This window comes from Podarcis melisellensis, assembly GCF_964234715.1.
Source record: "Podarcis melisellensis genome assembly, chromosome: 12".
NCBI lineage: Eukaryota > Metazoa > Chordata > Lepidosauria > Squamata > Lacertidae > Podarcis > Podarcis melisellensis.
Window position 1 is genome coordinate 3,490,894 of NC_138544.1, and position 15,202 is coordinate 3,506,095.

The 15,202-nt window shown below is 41.7% G+C and overlaps 2 long non-coding RNA genes across 2 annotated transcripts; one reads left to right on the forward strand and one right to left on the reverse strand.

Annotated features, from left to right (window-relative positions):
• Positions 1-1,043: 1,043 nt before the first annotated feature.
• LOC309380969 lies at positions 1,044-3,029 on the reverse strand. Its single transcript, XR_014173240.1, has 2 exons — positions 2,893-3,029; positions 1,044-1,903 (listed from the first exon to the last, which is right to left on the reverse strand). It is a non-coding gene; the product is annotated as an uncharacterized lncRNA (long non-coding RNA).
• Positions 3,030-4,814: 1,785 nt separating this feature from the next.
• Positions 4,815-8,240, forward strand: LOC309380948. Its single transcript, XR_014173211.1, has 2 exons — positions 4,815-4,916; positions 7,337-8,240. It is a non-coding gene; the product is annotated as an uncharacterized lncRNA (long non-coding RNA).
• Positions 8,241-15,202: the final 6,962 nt, after the last annotated feature.

Here is a 15,202-nt window from a genome sequence, read left to right on the forward strand (position 1 = left end):
CGCTTAATATGGGGATATCCAACAACCTATATTTTCCATGCTCTGCAAATGCTGCATACATTGCAGTTTTAAACTCTGCCTGGGGCTCCTTTGACTATGTAGTGAACCAAGACCTGTATTTTTGGAATTCAGGCAGTCAGCCACTTTCCTTTTGTAGTTTTTCACACACGTGGGACTTCATGATTAATTGGTATTCCCCAGTTATTTCCTAACGGATGCCAGACCCAGTTACATCCTATCCTCCAACCCATTGCCCCATTTGTTCCGTGAAATTTAATTTTTCACCAATAGTAGAAAGAATTCAGGTCTGTTCTACTCTACAGGTTGCACACATTTTCAGGCACAGAAATGTTATTAAGGATGGCAGATATCAGGCGCTGTTCAAACTGCAGGAGGAAGGCAGAAAGGGCCTGGCTTTGTTACCTTGGTTGATGGTCTTGTTAGCTCCTGTTTTTAGAAGGCTAGCAAGGGGCTAGCTTTGGCTAAAAACTAGGGTGACCAGGAAATGAGTATCATTATGGGGCACTGTCTGCCTTTCAGAGTTGTGCAGAAGAAGGGGATTTGACAGCTGGGGTTTGGCCTGTAGGAATGAAAGAAAAATAATCTGTTGAAAATTCAATATCCTTTACTTAGTAGTTTGGAGAAAGCGGTCTCATTATTTGAAAATTTTAAGATAGTGGTGTCTGCTTTTATATTTGGAGTTAAGGTAAGGGTAAGACTCTTTCAAGTTATTAGATAGCACCATGTGTCTGTGTGTCTCTGTATTTTAAGCTACAATTGATTTTCAGATGAAACAATTCGTCTATATGGGCTTATACAGAAAATGTCAGGTTGCAAAATGAACAGATAGCAAATACCATATCAGAAGATGCAGGTCAATGCAGGTGACAAATGTTATCTGCTACAATATTGCGAAATGTACAGAATGCTTTGAAACAGGACATGCTAGAAGCAGAAATAGGTTGCACATTTTCACAACTTCCCAGGCTATAGTTCAAACAAAAATTAAAAGCCGAGGCCTAGTTCAAACATAACACTAAAGCAGTGGTTCTCAAGCCTTTATCTCTGGGCCACAGTTTCAGAATAAAATTTTCTTGAGCCACACTGAATTTTTGAATTGATAAGAAAAACATTAGAAAACACAATTCGGACTGTCCTCAGTATCACTTGATGCTCTTGCTCTCATTTTGAAAAAGATTTCTATACATATTAGGCAAAATTTAAAAAAAAAATACTTTGATACTATACTACAGTGAAATGTTTGGTGCTTCTTTGATTGTCCTTGAATCTTCCCATCACTCTCCCATCACTTGTCATCCTCTCCAGCCACACCAGGCTGGTGCACTACACCCTTTGAGAACCACTGCATTAAAGCATAATTTAGTGCTACGTGGATGAGCTTGCTTGAACCTTTGATACGTGGTTCAAGTGTAGAGATTGTGAGAAGGCATCTTCCAAAGCGATCCCACCCCGCAAATTTGGAGCCTTCTTGCCTCTAGCCTAGCCATCACCCCTTTTCCTGTTCCCGCTGGAGTCTTCTTTTGCTTGCGCCTGCGGGCTCTCTTCCGGCCAACACTGCCAATGACAGATCTTAAAACCTTGGGGTCGGTGAGATTCGGCAATCGCAGCACCTTGCGCCTGCTGGACCTCCTGAGCGGAGCGGGTTGTGTCTTGCTCCTTGTGAAGTAGGGTGAAATGTGAGGAGTGTTGCAAGCAGAGTGTTCTGCAGAGGCAGAAGGTCTGGCCGAGATGGTAGAGTATGGCTTCTCTGTCAGGGTTGTCTTCCTAACCCAGTGGAACACCATTATCATACGCCTCTTAGATGGGTTGGACATGATGAAGAAGGTGCTGGAGGCCCAAAGACCAGGGTGACTTCAAAATGGAGGACGCAGCAGACAGTTCCCTATCAATGGTGCCAAATCCAAGCAAATGTTAGCTCCAGTCTTGTTAAATCGATCCAGCAATTATGAACGTTAAATAAGGGATTAATTCCTCAGGCAGTATGAAAAGACTTTCTGTGGCTTTTTAATAGATGGGAGCCCCAACTACTGCCACTGTTGACAGCCTGTTGCCCCTTATATCTGCTTGAAGGGGTTATGTCACAATGGTTCCTTCATCAGGTGTTTGTGAGCATGAAAATGCTGTTGGGAGTTTCAGCAATGAAGGCTCAGGCATAACATACTGTTTGAAAGTCTGAACATTTCCTCTTTTTATATTTAACAAAATTTATATACCACTTTTATAATTTATATACAAAGTATTAGGAGAGTAAGTTAAAAATATACTGTAGTTTCTTCACTTATAGGCTAGTTTACATACTTTATTCCTTCTTATACTTCTATCCCACCTTTCCTCCACAGAACATACACACTTCAGCCTCCACCTTCTCCATTTTATCCTGACAGCAATATGGTGAGCTAGGGCCATAGCTCAGTGGTAGAACAACTGCTTAGCATGCAGAAGGCATCAGGTTCAGTCCCCAGCATCTCCTGGTGGGACTGGGAGCGCTCCCTCTGCACTTTGGGGGCTTTGCGTTGCTATCGCTGAAGCCAAGGAGCCTGCATTCGCTCCAAAGGACGCACACACATTTCCCCTTAATTTTTGGAGGGGAAAAAGTGTGTCCTATAGAGTGAAAAATACGGTAATTTAAACTATTCACTGTTCACAGTTCAGACCAGGTATGCCAAATTGAATACAATATTTTTATGGGAGGGGCAGGAAAGCCCTACCTTGCATAATCAATCACAAGATGTGGCACACGCAAGCCATTTGAATGGCAATGCCCATCAACCTTAGGGGAGCCAAAGGGACTTCGGCAGCTCCTAAAAGTTGGCTCCTATGGTTCAGACATAATGATAAGCTGGTAAATTTAAACTGCAAGCAGATACATACCATCTCCTCTAAATTGTGTCCAGTCGCATGGTTAATGTGGCAAGCTGTATAGGCTAATTCATAATTTGCATTTCCGTTTACAAAAGCTGCACAGCACCACACATCTAAAATGGATCAACACTGTGCTTATAGAAATCCAGTGTGAAGCATTTTCTCGCTCCTTTTCTTTTCCATTTCCTATTCCCATACTGCTATTTTTCTGGTAATTCCCCATTGCTCAAGGGCTTTCTCTGTAGCTAAAATAAGACATAAAGTCATATTAGTCACAGCACAATAAGTAATGCATTACAGCTTCATTTCAGTACCAAGTCCCCATCTTTTGTAGCTGGTCAATAAGAGCAAAAATTTAGTACCAGCATTCTCTTATAGTTATGTGGGAAGCCACAGTGAACACACCCTTAAAAGAAACAACCATGTGTAAGTATAAAACTGATCTACAAACCAATAGAATACCTGGTTTTAATATGGTTTAATTCAACAGGAGCCAGTAAGCCTATGGCTGCAATCCCATGTGCACTTACTTTAGAGTAAGCCCCATTGAACTTTGCCCTCTGCAATCTTCTGGAATGCTTTTGTTCAGTACCCTCAGCTTTCTTAGGTAGACCTTTGACAAACTGTTTTGAAGGCCAGCTAACTGCCAAGGATTGCTACAATCATTAAATCACAAAGTTCAAATATTGCCCAGGGCTTCAGGGGAAGCTAGCAAGATGATTATTTGACACATAGGCCAACTGTGATTAATTTGGTGTAAGCGCTGAGGAAGGGAGTTTCCCTGCTTTTGTCTGTTTTTTCAGCCATGAGATTAAAGTACGCACGTTGGATGCTAGGGCTGCAGATTATTTTTCTGACAGATGCTCTGGAGCTTTAAGAATGATGCAGCAGGCAGCAATTCAACAGGCAATGCTATCCCTCATCACTTTATTTCCATACAAAATAAAACTTAAAATTCTGGTTGCCTTGTAGCTGTTGAAAGCTCAATACAACTGCCGGGGAGCGGTGGTGTTAAAATGACAACTATAAACTAGAATTCTGAACAATGTGACAATTGTCTAGGCTGGCTATGATATGCCTCAATTTAATCACTTCTGAACTCAGGACTGGATTAGTTGTTTAACCTGGTGGGAATTACTCAAATGGGATGAAAAAGGGGAACCAGGATCACGGTGGCAGTTGTACTCAGCACCACATGAAATGTGTAAGCCTGGCATTTGCTGGGACTGATGCCTGATAGCATTGGTACCCAGCATGTAGAAGGATAATGGCTAAGGTCACACATGCTATAATTCATATGGAACCTGCTGTGTATCCTCTACTTTAGGGTTTGGGGACCTGTGGCCACCCAGATGTTGCTGGACAACAACCAGGGCTGTCCCTAGACCATTTGCTGCCTGAGACAAAGAACAGCATGGCAATTCCCACCTCCAATCTGTTTCATAATAAAGAATAAAGCATCCATTTTCTTTTCACAAATGGAAAATTCATTTCTTCAGGATGTCCACCTGTCAGGGCCTTCAAATGTTAGGGCTTCCTAAAACACTTTGATGTGGCAAGCCGCTTATCTCCTGACCTGAGCTGGCCTGGTCACAAGGAGACTCTCTGAACCAGTGCTACATGTTCCATGGTGCATGTTCATTTGCTCTCCTTCAACTACCTTTGCTCATCTTGTCTATTTAAAACTTAAATCGTTTGAGGTGCAGTCAACTGCTCTAAGGGCTTTCCTCTAGAAAAAATGTCTCTGGTACCAGGTCTCTGCTTTGAAATGCTTAACAAAAGCCCTGAGCAAGTCAGAATGCTTTTAAATCTCTTCTGAATAATAACCCACCCACTCACACACAACCACTTAGATCAGTGAGAACAGATTTTGGGTAGAGAGTTTTGAGAGGACTCCTCTCCCTTTAACAGCTACTTCACACTTCAGTGGAATCTAGGGTGACACATTGCCAAAAAAGTGCTGTCCATCAGGACTTCTCAATTGTACACTAAAACCTAAGACTCTGCTCACGTGACCTGATTAGTCTAGTCAGGTTAACTGTTGGTTCCCGCCCTATATCACTCTTGAATGTGGATTATAAAATCTTTGCAGACGTTTTGGCGAAAAGATTTAAGAGAGTTTTGGTGGAGGAGATTCATAAGAACCAAACAGGCTTTCTCCCAGGGAGACACATGTCAGAAAATGTGAGGAACATTATAGACATTTTGGAGATGCTAGAGGTGGACATTAATAGGAAGGCAGTTTTGATCTTTGTGGACGCGGAGAAGGCCTTTGACAACATTTCTTGGAAATTTATGAAGAAGAATCTCCACGGGATGGGGGTAGGCCAAGGGTTTGAAAACGGTATAGGTGCAATATATTCTGAACAAAGAGCGAAACTAATTGTGAACAATGTGGTAATGGATGAAATACCAATAGAGAAAGGTACACGACAGGGATGCCCTATATCCCCTTTACTGTTTATATCTGTCCTGGAGGTTTTATTAAACATGATTAGAAAGGACCAGCTGGTAAAAGGAATACAGGTCGGATCTAAACAATATAAGTTAAGGGCATTTGCAGATGACTTAGTGCTAACTTTGCAACAGCCAGAAGCTAGTACCAAAAGAGTTTTAGAATTAATGGAGATATTCGGCCAGGTCGCAGGATTCAAACTAAACAAACAGAAAACAAAGGTGCTGGAAAAAAATCTAACAAAAGAGGAGAAAGATAGGTTTCAAAGTGAAACTGGGTTGGAAATAGAAAAAAAGGTTAAGTACCTGGGGGTAAATCTGACATCAAAAAATGTGAATCTATTTAAAGACAACTATGAAAAATGCTGGACAGAAGTTAAAAAAGATCTAGACATATGGTCTAGGCTGAAACTTTCCTTGTTAGGCCGAATTGCTGTTATCAAGATGAATGTATTGCCAAGAATGTTGTTTTTATTTCAGACGTTGCAGATTCTAGACAAAATGGACTGTTTCAAGAAGTGGCAGAAAGACATATCTAAATTTGTCTGGCAGGGCAAAAAGCCCAGAATAAAATTTAAGATTTTAACTGATGCAAAAGATAGAGGGGGCTTCGCCCTGCCAGACTTAAGACTTTATTATGAATCAGCAGCTTTTTGCTGGTTGAAGCAATGGCTACTTCTTGAAGACACAGACATTCTTGATCTGGAAGGATATGACAATAGTTTTGGTTGGCATGCATATCTGTGGTATGACAAGGTAAAGGTCTACAAAAGTTTTAAAAACCATATTGTCAGGAAAGCACTGTATAATGTGTGGAATAGATATAAGGATTTATTGGAAAGTAAAACCCCTAGGTGGTTGTCACCAATGGAAGCGAAAGCAGTGAAAAAAATCAACATGGACTCTAATTGGCCTAAGTATTGTGAAATTTTAGAATATGAAGGTGAAAAATTGAAGCTACAAAATTTTGAGAAGCTAAAGCATAAAGTTCGAGATTGGTTACACTACCGTCAGATAAATGAGATGTTTAAGCAAGACAGGAAACTTGGTTTTCAGAAGGAGAGGTCAAAGTTAGAAACAGAATTGTTAGAATCCAATACCAAGAATTTATCTAAAATGTATAATTTGCTGCTGAAATGGAATACACAGGATGAAACGGTGAAATCAGCTATGATTAAATGGGCACAGGATATCGGTCATGATATTATGTTTGATGACTGGGAACAGTTATGGACCACCGGTGTTAAATTTACGGCATGTAATGCCTTGAAAGAGAACATAATGAAAATGATTTATAGGTGGTACATGACCCCAGTCAAACTTGCAAAGATCTACCATCTGCCCAATAACAAATGTTGGAAATGTAAGGAGGCTGAAGGTACTTTTTATCATCTTTGGTGGACTTGCCCAAAGATTAAAGCCTACTGGGAAATGATCTATAATGAAATTAAGAAAGTCCTTAAGTGGACATTTGTAAAGAAACCGGAGGCTTTTCTCTTGGGCATGGTCGGCCAATTGGTACCAAAGAAGGATAAGACATTTTTTATGTATGCAACCACAGCAGCAAGAATCCTGTTGGCAAAGTATTGGAAGATGCAAGAATTACCTACTCTGGAAGAATGGCAATCGAAGGTGATGGAATATATGGGACTGGCAGAGATGACTGGCAGAATCCGTGACCAGAGGAAAGAGACAGTGGAAGAGGACTGGGGGAAATTTAAAACATACCTAAAAAACTACTGTAAAATTGTGGAATGATAAGATGTTAAGGGGTAGGAAACAAAGAATTACAGCTGTAAATCTTAAACTTTAAGAAAACTCAAAAGGGACTTGATTAAAGACTGATTGATGAGTTGCTCGAAAAAATGGTAAAACAAGGTTGTGGCGAAGGGAAGGCATGGGGAAGTCAATTTTTGTTGTTTGTTTTTAATGTTTGTGTTTGTTTTGTTTGTTCTTATTATGTGTAAAAACCAATAAAAAATATTATATAAAAAAAAAGGTTAACTGTTGGTTCTTTTTGCAAGCTTCTTTGTCTTCACTTTTTTCCAAACAAGCTAGTTTATATTTGCATTTGGCTTTATTGGTTTTTAAATGCAATTATCCTTAATTTCTCCCTAGAATCTTCTGCATATGTTTAAAACCGTGCAGTTAAGCCATGTTCATTGTGTTCTAAGGTTATTTTGCAAGTACACTTCTTAAGTTATGTGCAGAATTTTTGTAAATTCAATACCCCTTCCACATGTGGAAGACAACGGCTGGTTCTGTGTGATAGTTGGGGAAATGATTAGAAAGCTCTGACATCTGCTATCTGGAAGACAATGTCATTATAATCAAAGCCATTAAGTCATCAATAAAGTGAGCTGAATTAAATTACTGGCAGCGGACATCACCCTGCTGAAATCAGTTGCCAATTGATTCTGATGAACAGTGATACAGCATATTTGACAGGAACAAGAACCCCAGCATTTGTCAGATCAGCACGGTGAGGGAGTTATATATCCTGATTGCCTGAAAGCGGAGTTCATGTCCTCAGTCAGTAGTAATAGCTGTGGATCTAGCTGTTCTAGCTCTGGATCAGGCTTCCTCAAACTTGGTCCTCCAGATGTTTTGAGACTACAATTCCCATCATCCCTGACCACTGGTCCTGCTAGCTAGGGATCATGGGAGTTGTAGGCAAAAAACATCTGGAGGGTTGAGTTTGAGGAAGCCTGCTCTGGATCCACCTAATACCCCACTGCTGCCTCTGGGATGTATCTGACTTAATCATACTCGGAGTAGACCATGGATTTCCATCATTCTTCTCTGAGTATGGTTTAGTTGGCTGTATCTCTCTGAATAAATCAGGGCCTACTTGTTTCAGTGTCTATCTTACCCATCCCTAAGGTCTGAGTCAGGTAAAAATAAGTTTTACTAATCCAATTAAAACGTCCATTGAAACAGGACAAAAATGAATCCGCTCTTTAAAAATGCACAACTCTATGCTGGCTGAAATGTGATTCCCTAAAGGTGCATTATTGCTTAAAAACACCTTGCCGAACTGATATTTTTCTCTCTACATAATATTTTCTTTCTCTACAGAACATGTTTTTCCCTTATATTTTCATAGGGGTAGCCACTACAGAATTTTGCTTTTTCTAGTAGTTTATCCCTTATAAAACACCAGCCATGTCTTATTTGCTTAGCTTCAGGACATTTGGGCACCTGAGGTGAACAACAAAATGGTACCTCCCTCCATACCAGGGAGAAAGGGGCGAGTAGAGATATATATCAGGAACAGAGAGGGGAATATACCTTGAGATCTGCTGCCTCTGTGGACTCTGCCACCTGAGGCAGTTGCCTCACCTTGCCTCATGGGTAGGCTGGCCCTGGTAGGACTGGGTATTGCTAGCCTTATCCACAGTCATCACTTCTGCCACTGGAGCTCATTAACTAGAGGGCAGTGAAATTGTTTATAGTAGGAAGGTGCTTATTATGAATTTGTGGTGAACTCTACTCCAGAGGTAGGGGACTTTTCCAGCTGGGAGGCTGGATCCCGAGGTTGCCAACAAGGCTTTTGCACTTGCCAACATCAGCTGCTTACAAACCCCCCTTTAGGCAAGGAGCCATGTCATATGACGCTCGGGGGAAATGGTCTCATGTTGGCCTCATTAGTCCCACACATTGGAGATTCCCAGCTGCTGCTCTATCCAACAGTAAAAGAGACTTCCAAGACAGAAGAGAACTCCATTCATTACAAAGTTTTCCTTCTGTGATTCTGCATACTTTCCCCTCTTGATGACCTCTGCTAATTTTGTTTTTCCAGTGTAACTGACAATGCATTCTTCAGGCTCACTTTTCTATTATCCCTTCTCTTTGTATTATCTCATTCCTTTCTGTGCGTTTCATGAAGCGTGAGAGTAGCCCAATTCATCGTATCTTCTTCACTTGCCAGGACCATGGAATACAGTAGCACAACTACAGGAGTAAGATTTAATTGAGATACCCTGTAGAGCCACAAGTCACATAGAAACAAGTTATATTGTCTCTGGAAAATATATTTGCAGCACACTTTTAAAAAGTAATGACATGGAATGCTTTCCCCTCCCAGTCGTGGTGAAGAACAAACAAGAATAGCCTTGTCATATGAAACCAAGGCTTCTATAACTTGAGATTCCTCAGTTAACCTTCAGACAAGTTTTTATAAGTCATCTGCCAAACCACTGAAATAATTTTTTTTTGGGGGGGGGAATACAGTGCTACCTCAATTTTCAAACATAATCCGTTCAGGATCCGAAACATTTGAAAACCGAAAACTGAAAGTAGAAGCCTCAAAACGGAAGCCTCAATACAGAAAGCTCAAAACAGAAGCTGGATTTCCTGTTTGACTTCCATGGTGTGTTAGAAAACCGAGGCATTTACTTCCGGGTTTTCGGCGTTTGAGTTCCGAAACATTCAACTACGGAGACGTTAAAAAACTGAGGTACCACTGTAAAGTAAAGTAAAGGGATCCCTGACCATTAGGTCCAGTTGTGACCGACTCTGGGGTTGCGGCGCTCATCTCGTTTTATTGGCCGAGGGAGCCGGCGTACAGCTTCTGGGTCATGTGGCCAGAATGACTAGGCCACTTCTGGTGAACCAGAGCAGCGCACGGAAACACCATTTATCTTCCTGCCAGAGTGGTACCTATTTATCTACTTGCACTTTGACGTGCTTTCGAACTGCTAGGTTGGCAGGAACAGGGACTGAGCAACGGAAGCTCACCCCGTTGTGGGGATTCAAACCGCCGACCTTCTGATCGGCAAGTCCTAGGCTCTGTGATTTAATCCACAGCGCCACCTGCGTCCCACGAGGTACCACTGTATTCCTATACAAATAGAAAAAGTTGAAATATCAGCCTATATTTAGAGATTACCTGGGTGGTTATTTCATATGTTGCCATTTCCCCTTATGCTTATAGCTCACACTATGGACTGTTCTTTTAAAGATGGAGCCTGTGGGGCCTGTGTGGTTTTTCAGAAACGAATAGCAGCTGATGAAAGTGACTCCAATTCAGCTAAGGATAGTCACAACTAAGGTCCACTGGAAACCTAAGCTGTGGTCCTACAACCATTTACCAGGGACTTGCTTTTTAGTCAGCATTCATACAATGCACATTAAGTTCCATTCCCATGGGTGTTTATTCAAAAGCAGGTTCTCTCTGGGCTCACCCACACTCCTGCTTGTCCTACACTTGGAAAGCGTGGGTCCAGGTGGTTTTTGACTTGTCCTGCGCTTTCTAGGCACATTATTGCCTTTGCCCCACTGCTTTCCCCTGGGAAACCCTCTCTTTAGTGCTAAATCAGAGCAAATGGCGGTCATGGAAAACCTGATTGCCCTTTGTTCTGCTTCAGTGCTAAGCTGTGGGTTTTCCCAGGGGGAAGCGGCAGGGCAAGCAGGAGTGTGGATGAGGCCTCTGTTTACTATGGCTTACTCAGAGGAAATTAGCCATGACTAATTTTACCTAGATTAAGAGTATTTCTGAACAAGGCAATGCTGGTTAAACCTATCACACTTTTGTGGCACAGTAAGCAGTTCTTTGTGTAAATACATTTTTAGGAAAAAATAAACTGGAGTTTGGAATTGCAATAATTAGAGCTTATCCAATTAAAATATAATCTTCTACCCTACATCAAGCCTTTTTGCAATGGTCTGTGCTTTCTTCAGTGGAAACGTAGGAATCCATTCCCGGTTGCTCCCAGTAAAGCAGTGTCAAATGGGACTCTTGGGTGCAGCTTTACCTTCTGATTTCCTTGCTCTCTTTTCTGATTCCTTTATGTTTCATGCAACAAACTGTGCATTTGTTCAATTAGCTTTATTAAGTGGTCACTGTTTCCTGCATTATTAAAATCAAGATAAAATACTCCTGTTCATTACTTAATAACGTAACACACTTCCATTCTATTGCCCCACCAGCTTTTTTGTTTTTCCTTTTTTTAAAAAAAGGGTTAATTGGTTTATAGTATCCATGATCAACTGTATTTTAAAATTCCTTATTATGATTTTGTAAAAACAAATTTGCATTTTAGGGCTAGCACCGCCCACCTGTAAAAAATAAATAAAATGGCCTCTGAGCTTTAAGAGTATTAATATTCCAGCACTTCTGAACTGCAGCCTGGACAAAGGATGCCCTGGAACTCCCTTGGTATTGCTAACAGCAAGAGCCATTCCTGCTGCTTAGGGAGGCAAACGTACGATCAGGAGTTGCACCTGCATCTGAACTTCTGGAGGAATGCTAAAAGTGGAACAGGAACAGCTGCAGCTATCTTTGGAAAAGCTGCATGACCTTCAGAGCCAATTCTCTTGGTCTTTTCTCAGAAGGATACTTTCGTGTTCCCCCACTATTTTTATGGATTTCTGAGCATTTGCCAGCATCTTGGAAAAGCAATTGGAAAAGCATCCCTGAGTTTACCTCTATAGCAGGAAATTACCAATACACTTCCTATGTGGCAAAATACACAGGAAATGTATTTTGCCACATAGCAAAACTCCTTTATTGTAAAGCTTAACCAGTTATGGAGTGTGTATGCCCCAGTTATGGATCCCCCAGTTATGGAGTGTGTATGCCCAGGCATGTACAGATATACATGCATGAGGATTAAATGCTGTTATAAAATGAAAGTGAAGGATATAAATGTTGCATGTCTAACTTTTGGAAACAATGCTTTCTCCTCTCCTACAGCTGCGTAAATATTTTACCATACCATGAATTAAAAATTATGATGGTCACCAGGGCCACAGGCAAAATTGCCTTAGGGACTTAATCCAGTTTGTAAGACACCAACTGGCTATCCCTCATATACCATCACTCAACTATGTCATCCAGTTGCAAAAGGAATTGAAAACATATCTCCAGTTGCAGCTATCACATGCCCACATTTATCAGAATGGACTTCTGATAAATCTGTGTATTATAGTAACTAAACCTTGGGGTCAACAATCACATTTTCTCTTAATTATTCCCAATGCAGTTAATTACACTTGCAGATTTTTCACCAGCATCACCGTGGACTATGTTGGTATTGTAGTCTGAAATAACTAGAGATTCACTGCCACCTATTGCTTTGAAAGGTGTAATTCATTTCAGTTAACACATGATGGGTCATAGAGGATTGTGCCATAGAGAAGGCTGTAGTCTGTCTGAATGACGAGCATAATCCATTGTTTTGTCTTACTCCTTCAGAACTAAAACTCACAAAAAGATAATGTAGAATATCAAGACAGACCATTATGTTTTATAGAGCCCCTGTAGAACAGTAGACTAAAGAAATGAGCCATAAACCCCTGGTTTAATCTTCCTCTTGGCCATGTCACTACCTGATTTTACCCAAGCCACCACCTCTCTCAGTAGAACATAGTACATGGACTGACACTTAACAGGGTTTTCGTAAGGATCAGTGAAATATATGTGAAGCATCCAGTACTAATAAAAAGTTGTGCATAAATATTCAGTCTTATCTACTGTTCACTCATATCTCTGACATATTAGTGATCTATCCATCTCATCTCTCTCTGCACACACAAACATGGCTACCTCCTAATCTGGCCCTTATATGGATCAAGCATTTGGTTATTATACTCCTGTTACATCTCAAATCTACAATCCCAATACAGCTACTCAGAATAGTGTTCTGTAGTTTTCCAAAGGCCAGTAACTGAATGGAAATGAAAAGATTACAAGGAAAGTAAAGAAAGGAGTAAACACGGACTGGCTGTTGCTCATACAAGTATGCCATACCCTCCAACGTTCCTCAGATGAAAAAAGGGACATTTCTCACTCCTCCCAACTGAACCTCCTTGACCCCCCCATTTCTCCCCCCCCCGCAAGCATTTCCTACCAAAAGGGCAAGCGCCACCACGACTTCACCAATGGGACACAGCACACATGCCATTGACCCGCCTTTGCCCTTAATTCTGATTTTTTTTTAATTCTTTGGTAGATTTACAAAAAGAAATGCACCAATAAATAAATATTAGAAAGGGGCAAGATTGGACACAGACACACACACAGGTTTATTAACATTATTAAATCAAAGACTCTACTCCTTGTGTTTCGCCTTTCTTCCCACCCAGGGTAGCCCTGCTCTCTGCCTGCACCTCACAGCCACATCATGCATCACCCCCACATAATGCAAGGCTGGGCCTCAGCAGCAACAGCCTCCCCCTCTCCAGCAGCCGCCACAATCTGCCCAAGGGAGGAGGCCGGCAGCAGCGGCCATGGAGAGGCAACAGGATGCTCCCTCGCTGCCACTGCTGCTCAGGACAAGTGCTGGCTCATCTTCCTTCTTGAGCTCAGTGGCAGCATCACTGGCAGAGGAAATAAGGACATTCCGGGATCAAATCAGAACCCGCAATGGCTGGGAGGCAGCCTTGTTCAGGCAAGTTTTTAGTGTGTGATGCTGTATATTTTTTGTTGGGACCAGCCCGGATTGGCTGGGGCAACCCAGTCAGATGGGCAGCATATTATTATTATTATTATTATTATTATTATTATTATTATTATTATTCCTCCTCCCCCCTTCCACTTGGAAGGTATGGTATGGCCACTGTTCCACTCATGCCAGGTTTTGTCTAGGGCTTCAATTCCATGTGATTGTGTGCTCTTCTCTGTTGAGAATTTGGCTCTAAGGATCTCCTTTGAATTTCAGCTCTTTATTTACAGGTTTCTAGTCATGATGGATGTAGAAAATATTAGAAAAATAGGAGGTATCAAAGGAGCCAAGGCTACCGTGAAGCCTTGAAACTCCCCCGTTATTCTGACACCTTCTAGTCTTGCTTCATGTCTCATCTCTTCCCATTCCTTCTATACTCAGTTCCTGCTAAGTAACTCAAAATTCTGCAAAATATCAACCATGTAGTCATAAAATCAAACACATCTATGTTGATTTGTTTGTTTTTATTTAGAGCACAAAATTGGTGTTTACTTACGACAGAGTTCTTATTTTCCCCCTGCCACAGAGTAACTTTGTTATTTGAACTGATGGATAAGAAGATAAACAACTGTACGTGGTAGGTGTGAATGTCACTTGGTAGAAAACAGTAAGTTTTACATGCACTACAAACGAGGATTTTTTCTAAAGTCTGTATCATGGGAAAATATTGGCCCTTATAAGAGATGAAAGCTGATGAGATCAGTAATAGGATTCTCAAAGAATAGATGAGGGAAAGGTAAACTCCAAGCCCACAATGCAGATACAACATGGTACAGTACTTCATGTCATCTAATCAATGAGATTAAATTTGTGTCACTAGTAGGTGAATCAATGAAATGATGTTGGTTTAAGACATGCTTCATGCATACCCAAGTTATGGTTCAGACTTAATGTAGTTGTCCTTTTCATTAAAGATTCTCAAAGGACCTCACAAACACAACTAGCTACAGTGGTGCCCCGCAAGACGAATGCCTCGCAAGACGGAAAACTCGCAAGACGAAAGGGTTTTCTGTTTTTTGGTTGCTTCGCAAGACGGAAACGTCTTGCAAGTTTGTTTCCTTTTTCTTAAAACCGTTAATACAGTTGCGACTTGACTTCGAGGAGCAACTCATAGCATGCGGTGTGCGTCTCCGTAGGGGCAAGAACGCGTGAAGGCGGGTTCTGAGGGAGAGGGAGCTTTGTTTCAGCGAAAAATAGCAAGGCGCGCACACTTCCCTCCCCACAACTCCGAGTTAGGGAGGCCAGGCTCCGGGGCTCTTCGGAAGGGGCTCCTTCCTTCTCCCCCCCCCCAGCGCCCCGGCGGTGACAAGAGCGCCTGCCCGGGCCCTCCGGCACTCGCCCTGCGAGGGGCGCCCCCTACCTGCATCTCCACGCTTTCCAACCCCACGACGTCGACGGCTGCGGCAAGTTTGCCTCTC